This window comes from Magnolia sinica, chromosome 7, assembly GCF_029962835.1.
Source record: "Magnolia sinica isolate HGM2019 chromosome 7, MsV1, whole genome shotgun sequence".
Taxonomy (NCBI): Eukaryota; Viridiplantae; Streptophyta; class Magnoliopsida; order Magnoliales; family Magnoliaceae; genus Magnolia; species Magnolia sinica.
In genome coordinates, this window is record NC_080579.1 from 68,371,777 (window position 1) to 68,380,991 (window position 9,215).

The window sequence follows — 9,215 nt, forward strand, 5'->3', positions numbered from 1 at the left end:
GGGCCTGTTGTGGGTCCCACACTCCTCCCTACAAAAGGGGCTGGGATGCTACTTGTTGCAATGTTCTCTAGACGTTGCCAGTGTCCGTTACACACTACCACACTCATGCTGTAGTGGGATCTCACCACCAATGTGGGCCCACTTAATGGACAGTATGGTTGGTCCACTGGATGGAAAGTGTAGATAGAATACATGCCACAAGGTGGGCCATCTTTCAAGGAAAAGAGAGGGAGAGAGAGAGAAGGATGGTGTAATGGAGGGACCCCGCCACTATGGGCCCCTTTTTTATTTACAATGCATACATCAAAATGGGTCCCATCATAAGTGGGCCCTCAATTCATCAAATCAATGGTAGAAATCATAAAATCACTCACCTTTCTTGCTTCTCCTTAGATCAATGTCAAGTTAAGCTCCTCAGCTACCACTTTAATGGAGATGATGGAGATTAGATGGAGGAGATGGGAGATAGGGAGGTGGGTCACACACAAGCTCTCTCTCATGAAAGCTCTTGCTTAGACCGTTGCTTGGGAGAATGGATGGAGAAGAGATGAGAGAGAGAGGGTTGTAAGAGAGAGAGAGTGATGGGTGAGTGATGGGGAGTGATGGGTGGAGAGAGAGAGTTGACTTTGGGGTTGCTTGGGGATGGGGCATGTACTTGACAAGTGAGGGGATGTGGTACTTGATTGATGAGATGTAATATGATTGATTTAAAAGATCTTCTTGGGTTTGCAAATGCATGGCATTTTCCTCAAATTGAACGCAGGCCCGCATCTTTTGGCCTGGGTATCACCTCGGCGAGTAATACGCGACGTTGGAACCGTGGTGACGGTGTGGTCGCTAGGGTACAAGTCTCAGTTTGAGCCGACTCTGAAATACGGGACATGACTCAAGGTTGTGCGCAACTGCCGATAACAGATCGCGGATCGCCGAAATTTGGCCGGGAGAACCGCGGAAGTCTACAGAATGGTACGGACTACGATAAGGGTCTTACAGATATTACTGTAAATCATTAATTAGGTGTGTATTGATTTCCAATGTTTTATCCAGATTTTTTTGTAGCAATTCTTTTTTATTCTCACATACTCCGAGTCTTTTAAGGAAATTAATGCTATGATTGAAGAGTTGATTGTAAGCATCCTATAGTTTATCCTATTCTTTTTCTTCTTTCTTAGTTTGATGGAAATGATTTAGTGGTTTGCGGTTCTTCATCGTTCTCAGTTTCATTGGGAATGATTGGGGTAGTAGAGACCATAAGATTTTTCAGAGATTTCTAGTCTCTGTCGCTCTCTGAGTGGCTAGATTTTGAGTTTGATTCTTCTATATCATCACATGTGGCTGCCATTGCCTTTCCTTTAGTTTTTTCTATTTAGGCATTCAGTAGATAGGTGTCCAAACTTTTGACAGGTATAGCATTGTAGTTCTTTGGTCTTTTTACCAGATTTACCTGCAGAATGTTTGTTGTCCACCTGTCTTCCTTTAAATGAACGACCACGATTTTTCTGAACGGTTGCACCAACAAAGCCACTTCCTCATCTTTGTTTTCTCTTTCACTTTCAATGTCCTCATTTGTTGTATTCTTTAAAGTTTTCAGGACGATAGTTTTGGATTTGGGAATTTGTTTGAAGTGTAGTTCAAATGTTTGTAGGGAACCTACTAGTTCTTCTACTTTCATTTCATCTATGTTTCTACATTCTTCAATGGTTGTTACTTTAGGATTGAACCATTTTAGTAATGATCGTAGTAATTTCCTATAGTTTTTTGGGACCGGAAGCTTCTCACCTAATCCACCCATGGAGTTGCAAATGATATTCAGTTTCGTGAAAAACTCCATGAAGGTCTCATGCTCTTCCATTCTAAGACTTTCAAACTGTGAGGTTAGGAGTTGCAGTTTAGATCTCTTTACAGTACTTGTTCCTTCATGGGTTGTTTCCAACAGATCCCATGCTTCCTTGGTTGTCGCACACATACTGATTTGGTTGAAGACTTCTTGGGACACAGCATAGTAGATTGCATTCATTGCTTTAGCCTCAGCAATTTGGTTTTCTTTATCGAATGCTGTCCACTTTTCTTTAGATTTTGTTTTGGTGATAGTTGTGCCATTTTCAAGTACTATTTGTTTGGTTGTTGGCACATATCCTCTTTCAACAATGTCCTAAACATCATGATCCAAAGATCATAGAAAGTAATGCATTCTAGCCTTCCAGTATGCATAATTTGATCCATCAAATACTGGAGGTCTAGTGACCAATGAGCCCTCTCCTTTGGCCATAATACCAACTTTAGTCAAGATCACTCTCTAGGTGGTGAAGCCCTTAAGAGATACCCGCTCTGATACCAATTGAAATTACAGTAATGATCGCTTTAGTTAAAGGGGGAATATGCCAATATGTCCTAGAGGGGGGTGAATAGGACTTTTTAATATTTTATGGTTATTTAAAATCCTATTAATCTAATCTGAGTAAATATGAGTGTATCAGGATTTCTTCAGAGTAACTCTAATAGCTTCCAAGCCAATCAGAGGATCCAATCATAAAACTAATTGAAAGATAAACAAGATGCAAATTATAGTTTATGATGGATGTGACTGTGTGTGAGATGTGATATCAGATAATCAAATATGAAAGCATTTAAGAAAATCACATAAGTAATAGAAGATAATAGCAATCCCAAATACAGTCATTTTTATAGTGGTTCGACTACTTGTCTACTCCACTTTCGGTGGACGTACTCAACCCTTAAGCATATTAGATCTCACTAAAGGAGGTTTACAACAGGTTCACCTCAAGCCAGAGGTTTTAAATCAGGTTCACCTCTAACTAGTACAACTTACACTTAGGCTGACACAACGTGTCTACATGACACACTTTATGCTCCCATGAGCAAGGGTCAATAAACAACACCCGAATTTTATGCCACACAGGCCAAGGATCCACTCAAGGAACCTCATCAGTTTATGCTCCCATGAGCAAGGGTCAACACAAAGCACCCAAGTTTTAAACCACATAGGTCAAGGACCTACACAAGGGCCTAAGAGTTTATGCTCTCCATAAAGCAGGGTTTAACACAAAGCACCCCCATATACACTCCCACCGGAGGCCTCTTATGAGGACTTGCAAGGGGTGAGAAACACCTTAGACCCAATCCTACAGAGGGAATGATCACAAGGGTCCTCTGGACTCTAATGACTTACAAATAAGTAGATGAGCTCCATTCAGCGCGTTGTTGAAGATCTCCTCCTTTGTTGACGAAGAATCTTCTGCTTCCTTGAACCGCAACTCAAAAGATGTACCAATACATGACGAAGAGTTGAGTCAAGGTTATGATGGAATCCTATTCTATTAAATGTTTTCCTATAAGGGAGATAGAGCAATTCGAATCATCTATGCATTCAAGGCATCCCAACTTAATGATTTGCCATTAAGGTGGTAGTTGCAGGATCCTTGAATGCGAAAGTTCATTCCCCAATCCATTCTATTGAATGTCAATGATGAGGGTGGATTGGAGGATGAACTTCCATGAGAGAAAAGGCTTTAGGGTATATGATCTAGGGTTAAATACTCTAAAGCACTCTCTATTTTCTCTACAAACAACCAAGGGCAAGCTCTCATTAAATATGCAAAAGGTTCCAACGGATATAAAACAGTCACATTTTTGACAGAGTTCGAAATCATCGAGCAAGGTCGATATTATCGAGCGTATACTCTCGATAGCATCGACTGACCGCTTGATGACACAAACTCAAATGTCAAACGCTTTTGAAACCTTTTTCCAGCTGGTCGAGGAAATCGAACGTGTGTCGATGTCATCAAATTTTGAACTCCGATTTCATCGACACGAGGTTCGATTCCTTAACATTTGAAAATGTGAGAGCACTTGCCTTTGAAATATTTCAAGTAAATGATATGATCGAGTATTACTCGATATCATCGAAATTTGAATATCGATGATATCGAGGGCCGTGTTGATTCATCAATAATTCCAAGGAATTTTTCTATAAGCTTACTGGATAGTTTGTGTCTATATTCAATGACATCGACCATGCCTCGATATGATCGATATTTGAATATTGCTTTTATCGAGTGACCCTTGAACCAAGAAAAATAACCTAAAAAACTTGTTGGATAGAAATGTGTCCCAATTCGATATCATCGAAGGGCTTCCAATATCCTCGATATTTGAATTCTGAGGATATTGAGGAGCTCTTCGATATATTGAAGATTACATAATTTGCCTTAGCAAAACTTTGGACACAATAGACCTAATGTCAATTTTATCGAGTCTACTCGATGGACTTGAGATTCAAATTTCGATGATATCGAACCATCTATCGATACATCGATAATTCCGTCCAGAGATCTTTGTGGTTGTTGGACATGTTATGTCCTCATTTCGATAATATCGAGTGAGCTTTGAGGACATCGATAACAAGGTTCAATTTCATTGAACCATGTATTGATAAATCGACAAAGGTATAAACTTAAAGATTTTTCTTGAAGTTTGGGAAAGTTTTCTAACCTCAAAAACTTAGGGTGTTCTATTCAATTTTAAGGGATTTAAGTACATGGTGTTTTGAGACATGGGATGTGTGGCTAAGATTTACCTATGGTGGTTTCGGGCACACATTCAGTTAAGGAAGATGCTTGATTGATCTTCCTATGAGGCTCCTCTCTCTACTTGACTCAACGATCACGCTAATTGACAAACCGGGGCACATTTCAGTGTCAGATCAATGGTCGTACTTACTTGAACGGGGCCACAAGTATACGGATATGTGCAGGAAAATTTTTTTTTCCCATGGGTGGAGTTTGGTCAGAAACTAACGATCCGAAATCAACAATTTCGCGTGTGAGTGAACCGCTCAATTCACTTAAGTTTCACTACATTTTCTAAAGATTTTCGCATTTCTCACATAATTCACTTAGGGCTCAAGTTATGCGTTTCTGGATACTATTTGGGCTCGATTCCCGCGATGGTAGTCAAGCCTAGTAGGACGGACATAATCCTATAGTTTTGCGATCATCGGATTCTCGATGTGCGGTCCAGGTCCGATACAGGGTTTCCATGTGCTCCCGAGAGCGACAGGCTCTTAGGAGTTTTCCTAGGTCTTTATATCGTGTTGAGTCCATGGTATTAATGGTTTTAGGTCTTGCCATTTGTGGAAATGGTGGTTCGAGCTAAATCCATCGATTTTTTAATTTAGCACTTAGCCAATTTTCGCCTAAGTTACGACGGGATACGGTCCTTAGGTATTTCTGCCTGAGGTGATACTCGGGTCTTTATATGGATTTTTATAAGACGTTACAATCTAACCCCCTTAAAGAAAAATTTTATCCCCAAAATTAGTGCCTTCTCGTACTCCTCGAGGATCTGAGGGTAGTTCTTAAGGACTTCAGCTTCCTTTACCCAAGTAGCCTCTTCTTCAGTGGGGTGTGTCCATAACACCTTCACGAGCGGTATAACTTTGCTATGTAGTACTTGTTCCTTCCTATCTAGAACATGTGTTGGTCGCAACACATAGGTGGCATCTTCACTTAGCTGCACTTTCTCCCATTTGATAATATGGGTAGGGTCAGGAACATATTTCTTTAGCATTGATACGAGAAATACGATGTGCACGCCTGCGGGTGATGTAGGCAAGGTTAGATGATATGCTACCACACCCACTCAGTCTAAAATCTAGAATGGGCTAATGAATTTAGGCGTGAGTTTCCCTTTCTTGCTAAAATAAAGTACTCCTTTCATTGGGAAAACTTTAAGGAATACATGGTCTCCAATTTCAAATTCTAATTGTCTCCACCTCGTATCATTGTAACTCTTCTATATACTCTGAGCAGTAAGGAGTCAACGCCTGATAATATCGATTTTCTTTGAGGTTGACTGAACCAAGTCTGGGCCAACCAAGCTCTTCTTGCCAACTTCCGCCCAACAATACGAAGCTCTACATGGGCGCCCATACAAGGCTTCGTAGGGAGCCATGCCAATACTTGTTTGGAAGCTATTATTATAAGCAAACTCGGCATAAGGGAGACAATCATCCCAGCTGTCCTTGAAGTTAAGGATGCATGCTTGCAACACGTCTTCGAGTATCCGATTTACCTGTTCCGTCTGCCCATCAGTCTATGGGTGGAACGTGATACTGAACTTCAGTTTCACTCCCATTATTTCTTGGATTCGAGTCCAGAAAATAGACGTGAATCGTGTTTCTCGGTCTAACACAATCTCTATAGGAACCTCATGTAGTTGTACTATCTCCTTAATGTACAACTTAGCTAGATCATCTGCCGAATTAGAAACTCTGATCGGGAGGAAATGGGCCGATTTCGTCACTCGGTCCACAATCACCCAAATGGATCATGCCCCTTTCTGGTCTTTGGTAACCCGAAAATGAAATCCATACATATGAAATCCCACTTCCACTTGGCTATGAGCATGGGCTGAAGTAAACCAAGGGGTCAGCGATGCTCAACCTTGACTTGCTGGCACGTGAGACATCGGGACATGAAGTATGTTATTTGGGCTTTCAGGTTGTCCCACCAATACGAACGCTTCATGTCTCGATACATCTTCATACTGCCTGAATGCATCGCCATCTTTGAATTATGTGTGGCCTCTAAAACTTCTCTCCTCAAGGCATGGAGATTCGGGACACATAGGCGACCATGATATCGCAAACCTCCATATGAGTCAACCCTCCATTCAGATTCTTCGCTATCACTTGCATGTTCTCTCATCTTCACCAACAGTTCATCTTGTTTCTGAGCCACAATGATCCAGTCATCAATAAGTGGCTGTACGTGGATGTGTGTGATGCTCTCTAATGGCTCCTCTACTATCAGCTTCTATTCGAAATCTCATACGAATTCCACCATATTCCACTCTTCAATCATCAGTGGGGCTACAAATTCTATTGTTTTCTTATGGCTTAATGCATCGGCCACAAGGTTGGCCTTGCTAGGATTGTAGGAGATCTTAAACTTGAAGTCTTTCAAGGTCTCCATCTAACGTCGTTGCCTCATATTCAAGCCCCTCTGCGTAAAAATGTACTTGAGGCTCTTGTGGTCGTAAAAGAGCTCGAACTCCTCCCCATAGAGGTAATGTCTCTAGAGCTTTAATGCGAAGATGACTGCTGCCAATTTTAGGTCATGAGTGGGGTAGTTTTCTTCATGTTTCCTCAACTATCGTGAGGCATAGGGGATCACCCTATCCTTCTGCATAAGCACACAACCCAAATTGACTCGAGATGCGTCGGTGTATATAGTATATTTGACCCCTTGTTCTGACAGTATTAGCACGGATGCAGACGTCAGCTTATCCTTTAATTCCTGAAAGACTGCTTCTACTTTCTTATTCCAAGCAAACTTAAAATCTTTCCAAGTGAGTTGGGACAATGGTCGGGCTATCTTGGAGAAGTCCTTAATGAATCGGCGATAATAGCCAGCAAGTCCTAGGAAACTCCTCACTTCTGTGACTGAGCCGGGCTGCTCCCAATCCTATACCGCAGTCACCTTAGTGAGGTCCACAACGATTCCTTCCTTAGAAACCATGTGTCCCAGGAACTTGACTTCTTCCTTCCAGAAGTCGCATTTCCAGTACCATACAAATAACTGATTCTTATTGAGAGTATCAAAGACTGTTCGCAGGTGTTCTTCGTGATCTTTCTAGCTCTTTGAGTATATCAAAATATCATCTATGAATATGATGACGAATCGGTAACTATATGACCGAAATACCCGGTTCATGAGATCTATGGATACGGTTGGTACATTTGTGAGTCCAAATGGCATCACGGGGAACTCGTAGTGCCCGAAGCTGGTCCTGAATACTGTTTTCTGCACGTCCTCATTCTTGATGTGCAACTGATGATACCCGAACTGTAATCTTAGAGAAATACTGTGCCCCCTTCAACTGGTTAAACAGGTCATCTATCCTGGGCAGAGGATACTTGTTCTTTACTTTGACGTGTTTTAGCCTGCGATAATTAATACACAACTGCAGCTATCCATCCTTCTTTTTCACAAACAATACAGGTGCTTTCCAAGGAGACACACTCGGTTGTATGAAACCCGAGTCCAAAAAATCATCAATCTGTTTCCTTAATTCCACCATTTCACACGGAGGCATACAGTATGTTGGCAAAGAGATAGGTGTCGGGCCTGGCATAAGGTCAATGGTAAAGTTGATCTCGCACTGAGGAGGTAGTCCATGGATCATTTTGAACACGTCGAGAAATCTTGGACTACTAGAGTGTTCGCAAGTGACGGACCATCACAAATTTTCAATTGGGAAGTGTAACAACAAATGCGATAGGGCCAATTGACCTGAACTAGGAAAGTAAAGGTCGTGCCCTCAAGCCCATGGGCTGTCACCAATCTGGTTTCACAGTTAATCTTTGCCTTCATTTCGGTGAGTCAATCCATGTCGAGGATGACGTTGTAATGATATATCATGGCGGCAATCAGGTCAGTGCACACCACTTTGCTTCCTAAGTTTATCGGGCAACCCTTTTAAAGCTTCGTGGCGTCCGAGAAAGTTCCTACTGCAGCGATGACTCTCACCCCCACCATAGAGGTAGTGCTCAGCCCTAATTGCTTGACTATAGAGTATGCTATCATAGAAATAGTGGACCCGATGTCCACCAATAGAAATACAGGTGTACCTTGGATGTGGGCAGTGACTTCAAAAGCTAGCGGTACAATAACTGCAGATTCAGACGCTTTAGTGGCGAGCGCATGTACTCGAGCTTGTTGTGGACGATTGGGTTGTGCTACCATAGGTCGTTGAGGCGGCCTATTTCGAGGTGTGGAAGGTCAGTTAAATGGTTGTGCTGGGGGTGCAGATCGTAGAGGTGGAGCTAAAATGACGTGTGGTGGCTGGTGGTTGGCCTTCTACGGTGGCGTAAAGCCGTTGTCCTTCATCTTGGTAAAGCAAAAGGGTTTTATATGGCCTGTCTTGTTACAATAGATGCACTAAAGATCAAATCATCTCTGCTCAGTCGGCGGAACTAGTTGCTTAGGAGGCGAATTCACACGCGGCCTCTTGCCGAGAAATGACTGGTTCTATAATTCAGGCCGAGGCCTCGGGCTCATTGGCATATGTGTTTGTGACACCCTCTCACCATCCTGCTCGGCTCGTAGGGACATGTTCACTAGCTCAACATAATTGAAAATCCTAGCGCAACACATCTTTGTACAGATATCAGCCTACAGACCCTCTGA